The sequence below is a fragment of the Phocoena sinus genome, chromosome 12 (assembly GCF_008692025.1).
Source record: "Phocoena sinus isolate mPhoSin1 chromosome 12, mPhoSin1.pri, whole genome shotgun sequence".
Taxonomy (NCBI): Eukaryota; Metazoa; Chordata; class Mammalia; order Artiodactyla; family Phocoenidae; genus Phocoena; species Phocoena sinus.
The window spans coordinates 24,904,539-24,922,828 of record NC_045774.1 but is presented as its reverse complement, the minus strand read 5'-3'; positions in this window follow the sequence as shown (position 1 = coordinate 24,922,828).

The following is an 18,290-nucleotide window of genomic DNA, read 5'->3' as shown; positions in this document are numbered from 1 at the left end:
CATGTTGCAGCTTGTAGTACAGAACTGAAAATGATACAGAATCTCAAGGAGGATAAGATCAGTGAAAGGCATAGAGGTGTAGAGGTATAGAGGAGGCTGAATTTGAGGATTGGAGCTGATTATATCCAGAGGAAAAAAGATGGGTTGGGTGAGGGTGATGATTCAAGGTAAGGCAGAGGGACATGAATTAGCAAGGCACGATCTTGTGAAAGGTAGGATGTCAGGTTGACTGGAATGTTAGGAAGAGAGGTGATTCAGTCTGGCTAATTAAGGTGAAACCTGGGAAGCCAGGGAGAGGAGTCTGGGGAAAAATTGGAGCAGGGAAATTCCATGATGAAAGTGATGTTTAGTGAAGGTAGCTCTGCCACTGGTAACTAGGGTGGACTGTGGAGAGTGCAGAGGTAGTCAGACAAGCCAGCAAAAACATTGCTCAAGAATCTCATGGGGGTGGTGATAATGGGAAGGCAGAGGAAGGATGGAGTCTAAGCACATTTTAAAGGAAATTGAAACTTTGTCACCAGTACCTTTTCTTTCGTGACAGGACCCCAATTCAAATTAGACTAAAGAACAACAGAATTCACTGGTACTTCATGGTCATTGCTAACATTTATCAAGCATTTATTATTCTAATCCTCATATAACCCTGTGAGGAAGGTATTATAGATGAGGTAAGAGAGACACAGAAGAGTTAAGAGCTTTTCCAAGTTTACCTAGCCAGAAAGTGGGCAAGTCAGGATTTTGAAATTTGACTCATCTAACTGGCAAGTCCAGGGATGGGATGAAATTCAGGCATGGCTGGCTCCAGGGGCTCAAACACTGTTGTTTAAACACTCTGACTTTCCATGTCAGCTCTAATGACTTCTTTGGTTTATTCTCATTCTCTTTCTACTCTAAATATGTTTCCTGCATAGATGCCTGCAGGTAGTTGCAAATTCATCTACTCCTAGATGAGCAACTCTAGCAGAGAGAGAATTATATATTAATTATGAATTCAAAGAAGGGAACTCTGATTGGCTCCACTTGCAGCATAAATCTACCCCTCTGATCAATAACATTTGCCAGAGGGATGAGATATCTTGAATGACCCGGGTCACATACTTGTTTCTGAGTGAGGATTGGGTAGGAGACTGTGCTTCACAGCCTCACCTCAAATAGGAGAGGGATAGTTCCCCAAAGGGAAGGATGCTAAGTACATGGGAACAACAAAGGTTGAATATAGATACAAGAGATCTTTTGAGGATGAATCCATATAATATATATGTGGCAGAAAACAAAAGATAAATGAGAAGAAATGGTCAAAAGCTACTACTTGTGTGGCCTTAGTAACTGAGAGAATAACGTGTTAGCAGAGATAGGAAAATTGAGTGGAGCGCAAGGGCTGGTGTTAGGGAGAGTTACATTTGGACATGGTGAGCTTGGAGTATCTGGACTGCAAATGTGTAGTAAGCAAGTGAGGATTTGGTTCTGGAACTCAGGTGAAAGTTCAGTAATATCGACAGAGACCTGAGAATTATGGTTCAGGATTGATTTTCATCTCAATTTTGATATGTATAGATAATCATAATTCTGCCTCTATTATTATCTTTAAGTTGAAATTTTAATTATTAGGCATTTAGAAAACACAAAAGACATACAATCTACAGGCTTTGTGAAGGGCTGGGCTGAGAAACTGAAGGAATTTTTTTTTTTTTTTATAATTGCTTTACAATGGTGTGTTAGTTTCTGCTTTACAACAAAATGAATCAGTTATATATATACATATGTTCCCATATCTCTTCCCTCTTGCGTCTCCCTCTCTCCCACCCTCTCTATCCCACCCCCCCAGGCGGTCACAAAGCACCGAGCTGATCTCCCTGTGCTATGCAGCTGCTGAAGCAATTTTTAAAGGAAAGCAATCTGGGAAACTCACATGTCTGATGGCATTTTTCTGAGAGCAGGTTGACGTCATAGTCAAAGACCTCCTTAAAAAATCTTCAGAAGTTGAAATAGTTACTTAGTTTGTCACTTTGTTAAGTATCTTCTTGGTGAGTATCCAATGGAGTTTCAAAGTTTCAAACCCATAATGACTTAGAATTTAAGAAATATATTCCAGAAAAAATATATCCATGGGGTTATTTAGTTATTTTGAGAAAATTAATAGAACAGCATTCCTATCTGCTACTGACATCCATACTATAGTTTTATGTATTTTCCTTTAGATTCAAGATGGTCAATTCCTTTGTAACAATTTAATATATAGATAGTTCTTATTTGGATCATGGTCTTAAAATTCAAAATCATAAATTTGATTTCTTTTGACCCAGAATCACAGTGAAAATGCTTTTTCTTGGCCATAAACTGCATTCCAGTTAATCATCTCAGTAATGAGTGTCATTGGCTATAGGTGGATGGGAATTAGAAATTATAAACAAACATTTCTTCATTCTTGCAACAAAAATGTACCGTAACTACTTTGTTCAAGTCACTGTGCTATGCATTAGGGGTTATTATTATTCTCAAAGAGAAGCAAATAATTCGCACAATATGTATTAAATATAGAAGAAGCTTTGGGTAAATGATAGAGGGATACAGGTGCAAAAATGATAACTTGTTACGGGGTAGACTGGGATGAAGTGAAGTTTGCCTTAAAGCAGGAGGATGATCCGAAGGACTTTACTGGTGGAGTTGTTTCTGCCTACAAAGGTAGAGAAAGGCAGGTAACTTAAGGTAAGGAAGGAAAGAGGAGTATTGGGAGTGAGGCTGGAAAGGATTGGGACATTAGTTTGAACCATTAAGACAGAAGAAACAATTCTAAGTGTATGTCTTAATAATAGTGAATTACAAAGAACTGTAAAAAAAAAAACTTATATGAAATAATTTGATAAGTACCACTCATTATGAAGTAACTTTAATTTGTAAGATCCATAACAGTGCTATTTTGTATACTGAGATTATACAAAACAATCTATATCTATTGTCTTCAATCTATTGTCTTCAGAGTGAATGACTGTTAATTGAAAAATTGATTAATGTTACCACTTGTGCAAACTCAAATTTCCTTAAGTTCCCGTCATAGAAAATCCAAGCACTCCTTCGTGTGCTGGAGGCACAATTTTAAAATAAGTTACAGAAATGTTGATTTGAGGAATTTGTCTTAATTGAACACTCACATCCCAGATTTCCCTGGTGTCTGAGTTGCTTCCTACAGTTCCGGACAATGAGGGGAAAAAAGGCCTATGGACTGACAGACAAAATACAAACACATGTGATGGCAAAGGAACAAGCCTGCTTTTCTGTGTGGCACGCAGGGTTGACCTCATTAATTTATAGCCTCGTATATCTAGAAAAAGTCAAGAGAAAGGCATGTACCTTTAATTTATTTGTCGTCCGATAATCTTGGAGTTTCTTTTTCCTTAACAAAAGATATAAATAACTCTTCAAAGAAAACTCACTCCTCAGGAGCCTTTTATGATAAGAAATCAGAAAAAAACACATTTTTTATGGAAGACGATTTTATATGAAAAGTTCTCTCTTGTAGCCTTTGTGTATCTCTAGCAGCCTCAACAAAAGGGTTCTTAGCTTTTTTTACCCCTGTAGCTCTCCTTTTAGTGACTGTTGTAGTGAGACACTTTTGGTTGGAGGGAATGGAGGCTCTTCGCTGGGTAACGGGGCTTAACTATGAGCATGCATACAGGGCAATTAGGAAGATAAAGTAACGCACTGAAATAGGAGACTGGAAAATGCACCACAGTAGGGCTCCTGGGGGGTGAGGGACTCCTAACCAGGGGGCATCAGAATGGCTTTTGCAGCTTTTTCAACATCTAAATATTCCAGAGATTCTGAGTGAATAAATCCGGGTTGGGCCCCAAGCATTTCCACAAAGTAGCATCTCCCAGTCCGATTCTAATGGACAGCTGTGGGGAAGAATCGCTCCTGGCTGCCTAAGAGCCTCTCTGTCAACACCACTCAGCTGTGTTCCTGGATCCACTTCATTCTATTTGATTCTCCTCCCGCTTGCAAATAGCTTTCTCTTCCTCTATCTTTTCTCTATTGGTAGCTTCTACTTAAGGGTTAGTTTGCTCCCTCATTACCTTGATCTACTAGTGTCAGTTCTTGCTGCTGGCTGTCTCATATGCTGAATGTCTGTATGTCTAAATGAAAATGCTTAATATAAAAGAGTAGCACAGTTTGTCCTTATGGTGCCAGACCACCCCATAGGTCATTGGCCAGTTTAAGGATTGATTGGGTCAGCTGCCCACCCCTGGTCCAATCAACTGTGCTGCAAATGCAGGCAGGGAAGGCACATTGCCTGGAGCTGCTGCGACAGGGTCTGTGAGCTGAGCTGCCTTAGATGTGCCTGTGGATCAGGTAGGCAGTGTGTCTACGTTCTAACCATTTCCTCGGAGATTCTCTGTGATTTATAGTAGAATACGAAAGCAGTAACTTTCAATTTGGAAGATATGACCACCCCTTTTAAGCATAAAAAATATTTCCTCCACAGGTTAGTTGTACATTTAGTATTCATGATTAAAAAATACATAATACAAAGGGCTTCCCTGGTGGTGCAGTGGTTGAGAGTCCGCCTGCCGATGCAGGGGACACGGGTTTGTGCCCCGGTCCGGGAAGATCCCACATGCCGCGGAGCGGCTGGGCCCGTGAGCCATGGCCGCTGGGCCTGCGCGTCCCGAGCCTGTGCTCCGCAACGGGAGAGGCCACAACAGTGAGAGGCCCGCGTACCACAAAAAAAAAAAAAAAAAAAAAAAAAAAAATACATAATACAAAATGCGTAATACAAAAGATATAAAATACAAAAAGCTACAATTTCAGCAAAGATTTTTAAATAAGTTTACATTTTATTACTTGTAAGAACAGTACTTACACTTTAAAGATAATAATACGGTTATTTACATATATAAGATACATCATTTATCCACAGAAAATGCTTGGTGCATATGGTTTCCTGGACTCCTTGAAATAACTCTGTGGCTCCTAAGGGGTGTTCTGTCCACAGGTTATGAATGAGTCTGTGGTACACTAAGCACAGGTCCTATATCAGGAAAGGCTGCATTTGAGCCTCAGGGTTTACTACTCACTAACTTCAGTTCTTAGAGCCAGTGGTGTGGGAAGCCGTTGTTCTGCCATGTCGCAGATAACGGGAAGCCTGTGTTCTGCCATGTCACAGATAACGGTTATCAGGGAGTAGCCCAAAGGCTATGTGCCACACATGCGCCACGACGAGCCAATATGCTAATGAAGGATCAGAATTGTAACCAATAAATTGTGAACAGCACATATCTTGTTGAGTTAGCCAGCCAACCACAGGTTGCCACAGGTTATAGTGCATTATAAAAAGCCAGTGTGAACAAGGCTCGGGGTCTTCCTTCCATCTGTCTGAAACCAAGCTGTACTCCAATAAAGTGTGATACGAGAAGAATCTAGCGTGTGGTGCCTCGTCATTCTGCTGGTCAGAAGCGGCTCGCCGCAAGTGGTGCCGAAACCCGGGAACTTCGCACCCCGCATGGAGGACCGATTCAGAACTCGACACACGGAGTGGACCGTCGGTGAGTAGTCCAGGATCAAGATCCAATTTGGGTCCCAACAAGATTAACAAGAGTCGTGGAAGAGGATCCCAAGGGCGATGATGCTGAGCTGGATGATGTTGACGAGCCTTTCCCTACTCAAGGCGGAGGACAAGATGTTTTGGGGAATTAGCCGGTCCTGGCCAGTTCCTCTACCGGTCCATTCCCATAGCAGAGTGCTTCCAATATTTTATTCCACCAGTTGTGAGATGAATACAGCCTGCACTGTATCGTTAGACGATGAATGGGTGCAATATAATGCTACAAAGTTTGTTGTAAATAATACCCTTTGTTTTAGTTGGAATGCCTCTGTGGACTGCATTCATTTAGCTCGAAAAACCTTGACTGCCTGGAATAACCCGCTTACGGGAAACCAGGTTCCTCTGTCTATGCTAAAGGAAGCCTTGACCAAAATATCACAGGGTCACCGTTCTGGCTCTGGTACAGGGAACTCTAGCCAGGATGCAGTGAATGTTACCACCTTACTTTTGAAACATGAGGGCGTGGTCCCCCTACCGAACAAGACAAAAAATTGCACTGAGTCTAACCGGACCAGGATTGCTCCTTACTGCGCTGCCATTGTCAATACACCTCCAATTTTTACCCCTTGCCAGGAACACACTTATGCTACGTGTCAGCTTACCTCTGGATTTCAGTTTTCCCCAGGTTTAAAGTCTTATGTAGGGAGAAAAAAGACAGATGATAATAAGACGGTCTGGTATTATGAAGGGTGGCCTTTCTTTTCTTGGCTATTGAGAAATCAAGTAGGGGCAAGTACAGACATTTCCCCTTTTGCTATGTTACAAGACAGTAATGGCACCCTTTTTAATGTTAGTGGCGTGGCAAAAACGTCCAATGGGACACGATACAAGCTTAATGTGACCTCTTATGCATCTGGGTTATATAATTATTCCAGAGCAGCAGCTTCGGTTTGTGTACAGTCGCCATTTATGTTTTTATTAACTAATGATAGTCAGGACTGTGGTAACGACAGTGTATGCTGGCTATCACAATGTTGGAATGGCTCTGTGGCGCAGACTGCCTTATTGGTCAGGGTACCTACCTTTGTGCCCATCCCGGTCCAGGCAGACCACAATAATTTTCCTCTTTTGAATTTACTGCGCGAAAAGCGAGACTTTGGCGTAACAGCTGCCATAGTCACCGCGGTCGCGATATCTGCTGCTGCAGCGGTCACCGCTGGAGTGACCATGGCTAATCAAGTACAAACTGCACAGGCGGTGAATACTATAGTCTCCCAAACCTCCCGGATCTTGGAGGATCAAAATAAATTTAATAATCATCTGATGAATGGGATTTTATCACTTAATCAGCAAGTAGACTTGCTGGAAGAAACCGTGGAGGATGTTTACAGCATCCTACAAGTAGGATGTGTACAAAAGCTGGACCATTTCTGTATCACGCCTCTTCCTGTTTCAGATGCCCTGAACCGGAGCAGGGAGATTGGCAGTTTCCTAGGAGGCAATTGGTCCCGAGAGGCTGAATTGATGCTGTTAAACCAGAAGGTACAGATTAAGACCTTAAATGCTACTAGGCTAGACCCCGTTACGCTTGGGGACTTTACTACCTGGCTGTCCTCTACCTTTACCTTCTTTAAGGAGTGGGTCGGTGTAGGGATGTTTGCAGTGTGTTGCATGGCAGGACTTGTGGTGTGCCTGTGGTTGATCTGTCGTTTGCGAACTCGGACAAAGCGAGATAAGATGTTGTTCACGCAGGCATTGGTGGCCATTAGTAAAGGCGACTCCCCTGGCGCCTGGATCTCCATCTTGAACGACCCGTAGTGATTGCCCTTGCACAAAACGGTTTATGACCATTGCACTTTTGATGGGAATCACGAGGCACATCAGCCCCTGCACTCCGCAGTCTGTGTGGACATTGCACGACGGGGAGGGTGATGAGCCAGCTTCTCGAACCAACTCTTGCTCAGCGAGCATCCCATGGGGTGAGCGCTTGTGCGGGCATTGTTCGAGTTCAGCTCCTGGGTCTAAGAAAACAAAAAGGGGGAGATGTGGGAAGCCGTTGTTCTGCCATGTCGCAGATAACGGGAAGCCTGTGTTCTGCCATGTCACAGATAACGGTTATCAGGGAGTAGCCCAAAGGCTATGTGCCACACATGCGCCACGACGAGCCAATATGCTAATGAAGGATCAGAATTGTAACCAATAAATTGTGAACAGCACATATCTTGTTGAGTTAGCCAGCCAACCACAGGTTGCCACAGGTTATAGTGCATTATAAAAAGCCAGTGTGAACAAGGCTCGGGGTCTTCCTTCCATCTGTCTGAAACCAAGCTGTACTCCAATAAAGTGTGATACGAGAAGAATCTAGCGTGTGGTGCCTCGTCATTCTGCTGGTCAGAAGCGGCTCGCCGCAAGTGGTGCCGAAACCCGGGAACTTCGCACCCCGCATGGAGGACCGATTCAGAACTCGACACACGGAGTGGACCGTCGGTGAGTAGTCCAGGATCAAGATCCAATTTGGGTCCCAACAAGATTAACAAGAGTCGTGGAAGAGGATCCCAAGGGCGATGATGCTGAGCTGGATGATGTTGACGAGCCTTTCCCTACTCAAGGCGGAGGACAAGATGTTTTGGGGAATTAGCCGGTCCTGGCCAGTTCCTCTACCGGTCCATTCCCATAGCAGAGTGCTTCCAATATTTTATTCCACCAGTTGTGAGATGAATACAGCCTGCACTGTATCGTTAGACGATGAATGGGTGCAATATAATGCTACAAAGTTTGTTGTAAATAATACCCTTTGTTTTAGTTGGAATGCCTCTGTGGACTGCATTCATTTAGCTCGAAAAACCTTGACTGCCTGGAATAACCCGCTTACGGGAAACCAGGTTCCTCTGTCTATGCTAAAGGAAGCCTTGACCAAAATATCACAGGGTCACCGTTCTGGCTCTGGTACAGGGAACTCTAGCCAGGATGCAGTGAATGTTACCACCTTACTTTTGAAACATGAGGGCGTGGTCCCCCTACCGAACAAGACAAAAAATTGCACTGAGTCTAACCGGACCAGGATTGCTCCTTACTGCGCTGCCATTGTCAATACACCTCCAATTTTTACCCCTTGCCAGGAACACACTTATGCTACGTGTCAGCTTACCTCTGGATTTCAGTTTTCCCCAGGTTTAAAGTCTTATGTAGGGAGAAAAAAGACAGATGATAATAAGACGGTCTGGTATTATGAAGGGTGGCCTTTCTTTTCTTGGCTATTGAGAAATCAAGTAGGGGCAAGTACAGACATTTCCCCTTTTGCTATGTTACAAGACAGTAATGGCACCCTTTTTAATGTTAGTGGCGTGGCAAAAACGTCCAATGGGACACGATACAAGCTTAATGTGACCTCTTATGCATCTGGGTTATATAATTATTCCAGAGCAGCAGCTTCGGTTTGTGTACAGTCGCCATTTATGTTTTTATTAACTAATGATAGTCAGGACTGTGGTAACGACAGTGTATGCTGGCTATCACAATGTTGGAATGGCTCTGTGGCGCAGACTGCCTTATTGGTCAGGGTACCTACCTTTGTGCCCATCCCGGTCCAGGCAGACCACAATAATTTTCCTCTTTTGAATTTACTGCGCGAAAAGCGAGACTTTGGCGTAACAGCTGCCATAGTCACCGCGGTCGCGATATCTGCTGCTGCAGCGGTCACCGCTGGAGTGACCATGGCTAATCAAGTACAAACTGCACAGGCGGTGAATACTATAGTCTCCCAAACCTCCCGGATCTTGGAGGATCAAAATAAATTTAATAATCATCTGATGAATGGGATTTTATCACTTAATCAGCAAGTAGACTTGCTGGAAGAAACCGTGGAGGATGTTTACAGCATCCTACAAGTAGGATGTGTACAAAAGCTGGACCATTTCTGTATCACGCCTCTTCCTGTTTCAGATGCCCTGAACCGGAGCAGGGAGATTGGCAGTTTCCTAGGAGGCAATTGGTCCCGAGAGGCTGAATTGATGCTGTTAAACCAGAAGGTACAGATTAAGACCTTAAATGCTACTAGGCTAGACCCCGTTACGCTTGGGGACTTTACTACCTGGCTGTCCTCTACCTTTACCTTCTTTAAGGAGTGGGTCGGTGTAGGGATGTTTGCAGTGTGTTGCATGGCAGGACTTGTGGTGTGCCTGTGGTTGATCTGTCGTTTGCGAACTCGGACAAAGCGAGATAAGATGTTGTTCACGCAGGCATTGGTGGCCATTAGTAAAGGCGACTCCCCTGGCGCCTGGATCTCCATCTTGAACGACCCGTAGTGATTGCCCTTGCACAAAACGGTTTATGACCATTGCACTTTTGATGGGAATCACGAGGCACATCAGCCCCTGCACTCCGCAGTCTGTGTGGACATTGCACGACGGGGAGGGTGATGAGCCAGCTTCTCGAACCAACTCTTGCTCAGCGAGCATCCCATGGGGTGAGCGCTTGTGCGGGCATTGTTCGAGTTCAGCTCCTGGGTCTAAGAAAACAAAAAGGGGGAGATGTGGGAAGCCGTTGTTCTGCCATGTCGCAGATAACGGGAAGCCTGTGTTCTGCCATGTCACAGATAACGGTTATCAGGGAGTAGCCCAAAGGCTATGTGCCACACATGCGCCACGACGAGCCAATATGCTAATGAAGGATCAGAATTGTAACCAATAAATTGTGAACAGCACATATCTTGTTGAGTTAGCCAGCCAACCACAGGTTGCCACAGGTTATAGTGCATTATAAAAAGCCAGTGTGAACAAGGCTCGGGGTCTTCCTTCCATCTGTCTGAAACCAAGCTGTACTCCAATAAAGTGTGATACGAGAAGAATCTAGCGTGTGGTGACTCGTCATTCTGCTGGTCAGAAGCGGCTCGCCGCGCAGTGGTAGTTCTGCTTTTCCTCCCCTGGAATCTAGACAGGCTTGTGACTGCTTCAGCAAATAGAATGCTGTGGAAATGATGCTAGTGGTTTCTGAGGCTAGGTCTAAGTGGCCATAGAGCAGCTACCTGTCAAGAGTAATGAAATGTTGAGAGGGAGGCAGAGCTTCAGGGATAGCTTGATCAAGTAACTCAGTGATGTCACCAAGATCCTGCTTTTTTTCTGTTTTTCCACTCCACCTTCTGTGATGTCAGTTTCATTCTAAGTATGACTTCCTTCCTGGTCAAAAAATAGCTTCCAGCAACTTCTGGGGTGACATGGCTCCTTGGAGAGAGAGAGAGACAGAGGGAGACAGAGATGGAAAAAGAGAGAGAGAGAGAGGTATCTGAGAGAGTAAGAAAGAGAGGAGCTCCAAGGTAGAAAAAGTAGCATCAGTGGGTTGTCAACTAGCTTCTAGTTCTGCTGTGGAGAAGTCAGATGAGATTCTAATGTCTTACCTGTTTTATATGACTTTTTTTATTGTGAAAACATTTAGGATCTTTAAGTTTTGCCATATTGCACCTTAGTATGGATCATTTTTTAACCTTTTAATTTGGGCATTGTACTGATTCTTTCAAACTGGAAATTTATGTTCTTTAATTTGGGGAAATTTCCTTGCATTTTTTCTTTGATAATTTCTTTACTTCCATTTTGTGCGTGGGTGTGTGTGTCTCCCCTGCCTCTGTGAACTCTTGTTAGTTAGATGTTAGTACTTCTGAATTGATATTCTAATTTAAAAAGTTTTCACTTCCATCTTTTGTCTCTTTTCATTTTTCTAAGGGATTTACTTTGGTTTATTGTTTAAAATTAATAGTTAAAATTCTATTTTCATATTTTAATTTCCAATACTTTTATTAAAGGTAGCATTCTGTTTCCATTTGTTGATACAATATCTCGTATCTCATCTCTCTGAGGATATTAATTATGGTTTCACTGACGTTGTCTTCTACTTCCTGCACTGTCTCTTTCAACTGAGGTCCTGTTTTCAATTTGTTTGTATCTCTATTTTTGTGTGTTTTTGCTGGAGTATTTCCTCAAATACCTAGAGATCTTTGGCTTTCCATTAACATTTAATAGTGAGTCACTAAAAAATTGATAGGCTCTGGATTGGGGGTAGATTTTGCCAACTTGTACTAGTGAGATTTGCTGTGCGGTAATCAGATGGAAAGCAAGATTCTCATTGTGAAAATCCCAAACATCGACACTGTAGTTTGCTTAATTCCCTCTGAAGCCATTCAGTCTCCTGAGAAGAATTCAGCTATTTTTTGCCTGGGTGTTATCTCATGGCTGCTGGCACTTGGAAGCACAGTAGGAGAAGAGGCTGGCAGGTCCTACTCTTTAATCAGCACACTTTACTCCTGTTATCAGCTCTGCCCATCACCCTTTCTCTCTACCATAACTGGGGTTCTCTGGTGTGGAACTACTTCCTCTCCATTTTCCCATGTGTCTCTGTGTAGTGGTGGGGTAGGGGGAGTTGTCTGGATTTATGGGAGGGGAGATAGGACCTGGGGAAAGTCTACCAGCTCAGTGTACGGATGGTCAGCCAGTCCCCCTAATTCCAGTCACGGATCTCATTCCTGCCTTAAGGGTCCCCTGGAAGTGCCATGTTCTGACCCTCTCTGGGGCCCTGTGCGGGGGGTGGATGGCTCAGTCCCTATCGTAGATGCTTAGGTAGCACCTTTCTCAAGTCTATTATCATTCCTCCATCTGCTTTCCAAACTTCAGAAGATTACTGATGCTGCCCATCAGTTTTGTCTCCTCTCACATTCTCTTTATCCTTGTGAATTTGTGACTTTATTTGCTGCAGTTAAGAACAGATTCAGGAGTAAAAGAACATTAAAAAGGTGATTGATTCACCATCGTTTAGGTGGTAAATCTCTCCCTTTCTTTTATTACCAAACTTTTCTCTAATATTTTTGCTCTAAGACTCCCAGATCGCAAATGTAAGAAACTGAGAGTTCATTTTTAGCCCTACTTTGCATCATCTGTGTTGGAGGTCACTGTTGTGTTGATTCCCCAGCCTATGCTACATCTGTAGCCCTGTCAAAACAAGCTTTGCCAGATTCTTGCTTTCTTTGACTCCTTCAGCCTCCAAGTCATCCAGACAGAGGATCAGCAAAGTCCGTGTGGTGTACCAGGAGAAGCCCAGAAAGATCTTATCCCTGGGTAGTGTAGGATTTAGGCCATTGGGGAATACAGTCTAGACTCATCATATTTTATTTCACGTGAGTGTGTTCTGAAGAAATAGAAGAAGAGGAAGTGGGAGAAGAACTAGCACATCATATCAGGAAATGGTAGATCCCGCAAAATTACAAAATGGGAGTAGAAAATATGAGATAATTATTTGGGGACGGATTACAAAATTTATTGGAACAACTTTATCTCATTGCTGTACAATTCAATAACAATTATGTGTCTGATTAAATAGGTGCCAAATTAACTTTGTACAGTGCACTATTTGATTAAAATAGTAAACAGTCTATACATGTGTTCAATATTTACTGTGTGTTCATGTTGTAATCAGCAGAGGGAGCTTGCTGACAAACTGGCTGCAGGGAGAGGCAAAGGGTATTAGCACCTAGAGCCCGTGATAATGGTGAGGTGTTTTTGGAGCTGGGATCTACCCCTGAGTTTAGGACTCTACCACTGCAACCAAGAGGGCTTCAGCAAATCAAAGAACTGGATCCTTGGCTTGGGCTAGCGGGAAAACATAATACCTTCAAGTCTTGGTCTCTCCCCTCTGTAAAATAGGAGGAATAATAATATCTAACTATACAGTACAAATCTTCCTCCACTTATAGGGTTACATCTGATAAACCCATCATAGATTGAAAATATCCTAAGTTGAAAATGCATTTAATACACCTAACTGACTGAACACCATAGCTTATGTGCTCAGAATATTTACGTTAGCCTACAGTTGGGCAAAATCATCTAAAACAAAGCCTGTTTTGTAATAAAGTACTGAATATCTCATGTAACTTATTGACTACTGAAAATGAAAAATGGAATGGTTGTGTGGATACAGATGGTTGTAAGTGTTTCGGTTGTTAACCTTCATGATCGTGTGGCTGGCTGGGAGCTGCAGCTCACTGCCGATGCCCAGAGTCACGAGACAGGGTCATACCACTTACCGCTAGCCTGGGAAAAGATCAAAATTCAAAGTATGGTTTGCACTGAATGCGTATCGCTTTCACGCCATTGTAAAGTTAAATAATTGAAAATCAAGCCATCATAAGTCAGGGACCATTTGTAATTGCTCATTAAATGTTAGTTGTTGCTATTATTGTCTTGGTAGGGACTTTGTTGTTAGCGCTGTAATTGTCATCATCATTTGTTTTATGCAGTGTTGAAAATCACCTGAGCATCAAGGGTGACTGGCAAACAGGAAGTGGTCGTGGTCGAGGTTTCACTGCATCAGAAATCAAGGGGAGGAAACGAGGCTTACTGAAAGGCATAGGACTAAATCCAGAGACAAATTTACAAATGATGGTTTTTCTCTGGTGGATTTTTGTTTGAAGGCCAAATCTCCACCTCTCCTCACTCACCATACCTTCATCCATCCTATGGAGACTTTGTCTTTTTGTTCACTGGTGAATCTCTAGTACTAGAACATTGCTAGCTCATAATAGGTGCTTAATAAATAGTTGTTAAATGAATGGATGAGTGAAAGAATGATGGATGGATAAATAAATTTAGCAGAAGAGCTCGGTTGCTGTTCTGAGAATCAGAAGTGTGCTCATGTATCATGGTCACTTACAGCTTAAAATAATAAGAAAGAATATGCGTTGGCAGTTACAGTTCTTTAATTTGGCGGCGTGCTATAGCTTTTTTAAGTCAGTATTCTGGCAGCTTTTATTATACAGTGTTTGGATGATAAATGAGTACTTTCTTACAGAAAGGTAACACATGGCTCCTGTATTTTATGAAATAACAAACCCTTCATTTCATTGCCAGACTTTTAGACTATGTTTCATAATTAGAGAAATTAAAATGAGCCTTCACCAGATTGTGCCAATATTGAAAAGTTTGGGGATGGATCCAGAACAATCCAGTCTTAAGTTTGTGCCTATTTGGGAACTAGAGCCTTATGTACACAAGAGCTTGTGATGCAGGGGCAGAGAGGACAGCAGCTGTTCTCCCAGAGACCTGTGCCCGATAGAAGCTTCCGCTATAAACAGGCCTGGCTGATGAGGCTGCTGTTGCCTGTAACATTCCAAAGATAATCAAAGAACAGGAGTAGGAAATGGTAGATTGGGATAAAGGCTTGTCGAGTCTTTACTTTCGAATGACAAAAGGTTTGAAGGTTTGGAGAGGCCTCAAGCTCTGGGTTGAGAGAGAGGGAATGACAAAGTTCAGAGTATATAGTCGAATAAAAAAGAGGAGCTTCTAGAGGGCTGGGGCTTCCCTGGTGGCGCAGTGGTTGAGAGTCCGCCTGCCGATGCAGGAAACACGGGTTTGTTCCGCGGTCCGGGAAGATCCCACATGCCGCGGAGCGGCTGGGCCCGTGAGCCATGGCCGCTGAGCCTGCGTGCCCGGAGCCTGTGCTCCGCAACGGGAGAGGCCACAGCAGTGAGAGGCCCACATACCGCAAAAAAACAAAACAAAACATGGAGCTAATCTTGCCCAGTTCAAACTGGCTGAGGCCACCAACCATTCAATTGGGCTTGTGTGAGTGTCCGATGGATGACCTTTTGACATCAAAGGGACAAAAACTCCACCCTCAGATCATGCAAATGCTGCCATTTTCTGAACATGCATCCCATGAAGAAGCATGTGACTCAGATACCCCTGCACAGAGCATTGGTTACCTCACCTTTTTCCAGCCTCTACTCACCTTCTCCTGCACATTAGACTCTTCACCATAAGTATCCCAAGGCCCTCACCTTCAGGCAGGTGGATCTGAGATTTGTTCTCTTGTCTCCTTGCTTGGCTGCCTTGTGAATAAACTGCTTCTCTGTTGCAAACCTCAGCATCTCAACATTTGGCTTGTTGGATGTCAGGCCAACGAATCTAGTTCTGTAACAAAAGTCTTAACCTCACTTTATTATCAAATACTTGTAAGTCTACGTGTCAGGATTCAGCAAGATTTGACTGCAAAGCATGTTGATAGACCAGTGTCAAGTAGAAGGAAAAAGAAGCAAGCAGGAAGCTGGTAAGCCTGAGGCTAAGGAAGCATATACTTCGGTAGCTCCGGGTTTCTAAGACATGGTCCCCATAGCTGAGTATATGCGAAACTCCACGTTGACCCAATTAGGTTGAAGGTACCAATCTCTATAACTGCGAGATGCTGATACTGGGAGTTCTCAAATCCAGAATTCTAGTCCAGAATCCTAGATCTTCAACTAGGCAAAAGCATAGATGCCTCTTAACTACAGTTGACCCTTTAACAATGAGGGGATTGGGGTGCCAACACTCCATGCAATCAAAAATCCAAGTGTAATTTATCCATGTCAGCCCTCTATATCCACTGTTCCTCTGTATCTGAGCTTCCACATGGGCCAACTCAACCTATCGTGGACTGTGTAATACTCTAGTGTTTCTATTTAAAATATCTGCATGTAAGTGGACCTGTGCAGTTCAAACCCCTGCTGTTCAAGGGTCAGCTGTAGTTACACTTCAGGCCTGCCTACTCTCTGTTCTGTTAGAATGTCTTCAAGGCTCAACTTAACCGAAATCTAAATGGGACGTGAGAAACGAGGGACAAGTAGGCTGAGAATGAAGAAGGTCTGAGGCCCACAGTGATTCTCTGAACAGGTTCAGGTGTTGTCAGTGGCTTTTCAGGCGGTGACTCATGAAGTGGACAGAAGAGGGCGAGAAAGGGAAAGAATAGAAAAAGGCTCCTCAAAGCAATTTACTCCTCTCTCTTTTAGGATCTGCCAAAGTCCAAGAGGACTCTCCATTTTGGGTTAAATTATGGGTTTATTTTAAGCACAATAAGACAAAAACTGAAGGACACCAAAAGGCAAAGAACCGTGAATGGGTTTCTCTTCTTTTTATTCACCATCAAATCAAATGATAAATGTTCAAGTATACCCTACATGGCTTTCAGCCCTCAGCCCAAAGTGAAATGATGAGGGTGATAGTAATAGCTACCATTTATTACAGTTTTACTCTGTATTTAACAGTGGACTAAGCACCTCACATTATTTTGTTTAATCTTTACAACATCCATGAAATAGGTATTAATAACATTATTATTATTCTCACTTTATATTCTGATGCTAAGGGAATCTAGTAGCTTCCTAAGGTTACTCAGCCAGGAAGTAACATAACTGGAAGTCGGAGCTCTCTGTCCACTGTTCTACACTGTCCTCAAGAAGTTCACAATCTAGTTAGGAAGATAAAATAAATGGACGTGAAATAGTCTAATAGTTGTCTCTATTGGTGCTTCTATGTTCCATTCAGGACATATGAATCACCTGGAGACCTTGGTAAACTGCAGACAGCGTTTCAGTAGGTCTGGAGTGAGGCACAAGAGACTGAAGATCTGATAAGCTCCCAGGTGATACCAATACTGCTGGCCACAGACTATGCTTTGAGAAATGGGGGGGAGGTCTGTCTACCCTCCCCCCCTCCCTTCCCACTCCTCCTCCCCAGGCACTACTGTTGCTAGAGGGCCTTGTGGTGCAGGGCAGTATTTCTCAAGTATCTTTTATGAAGTGAATCCCGCCTTCCTGGTTCTTACAATATCCATGGAATGCTGGAACCACTCTTAATTCAGGAATTTTGACTAAGTAGATTTACTTTTAAAAAATGGAAGTACATTAATTTGTTGTAAATTTTATTGCTTTTTTTCTAGAATAAATGATAAAGTGCACAAGTCTTGTGTGTATAGCTCCATGAATTTTTACACACACACACAGGCACACAGATAACTACCACCTATATTAAGATATAAAACTTTTCCAACCCTAGAAGGGTCCCTCTTGCCCCTTCCCAGTGAATATTGCTCCCTCAGGTAACCACTGTTTTGGCTTCTATCCCCATAGATCAGTTTTGTCTATTTTTGAACTCATACACATGGAATTGTTTAGCACGTGTTTTTTTGTGTGTTTGCCATCTTTGCTCATCACAGCGTCTGAGAGATTCATCCATGTTATTGCATGTAGTAGTAGCTTGTTCTTTTATTAGTGAGTAGCATTCCATTATATGAATATTCCACAACTTATTCATCCATTTTAATATTGATAGAAATTTAGGCTGTTTACATTTTGACTATTAAGAATAAAACTTGTACTTACCTTTTGGTGGGTATATACCTAGAAGTACTGGATCGTAGAATAGGCATCTATCTAGCTTTTGAACTATATTTATAAAAAGGAACTTCTATTATGGGCTTGAGGAGCTAGTTATTTTTCCAAATGCACAGTAAATATTCATATTAATAATACAATAAAATATTAATAATATAATTATTACTGTTTACCCATGTGCCACTTAAAATTATTTCACATATGTTATTTTGGAAAGCATTGATAAAACAAAAAAAAGCCGTGGGCTTTGGAATGAGACATTCCTGGGCTGGACTCCCGGCTCTGCTGCTTTCTATGGCTGTGTGCTCTTGGTCAAATAATTTATATGATTTAAGTGATAGTTTACAATCTCTGAGTCTCATATTAATAAACTGTAACTTTATATTAATGGCGTGGATGAATCTTACAGAGATAGATGTTGAGGAAATGAATCTGGAGCCCAAAGAGTATACATTTGTATGATTCCATTTATATAGGGTATAAAAATAAGCAAAATGTATTTTTGCCTTTGGAAGTCAGGATAGCGGTTACCTTTGAAAGGAAGTAATGAGTGGAAGAGGG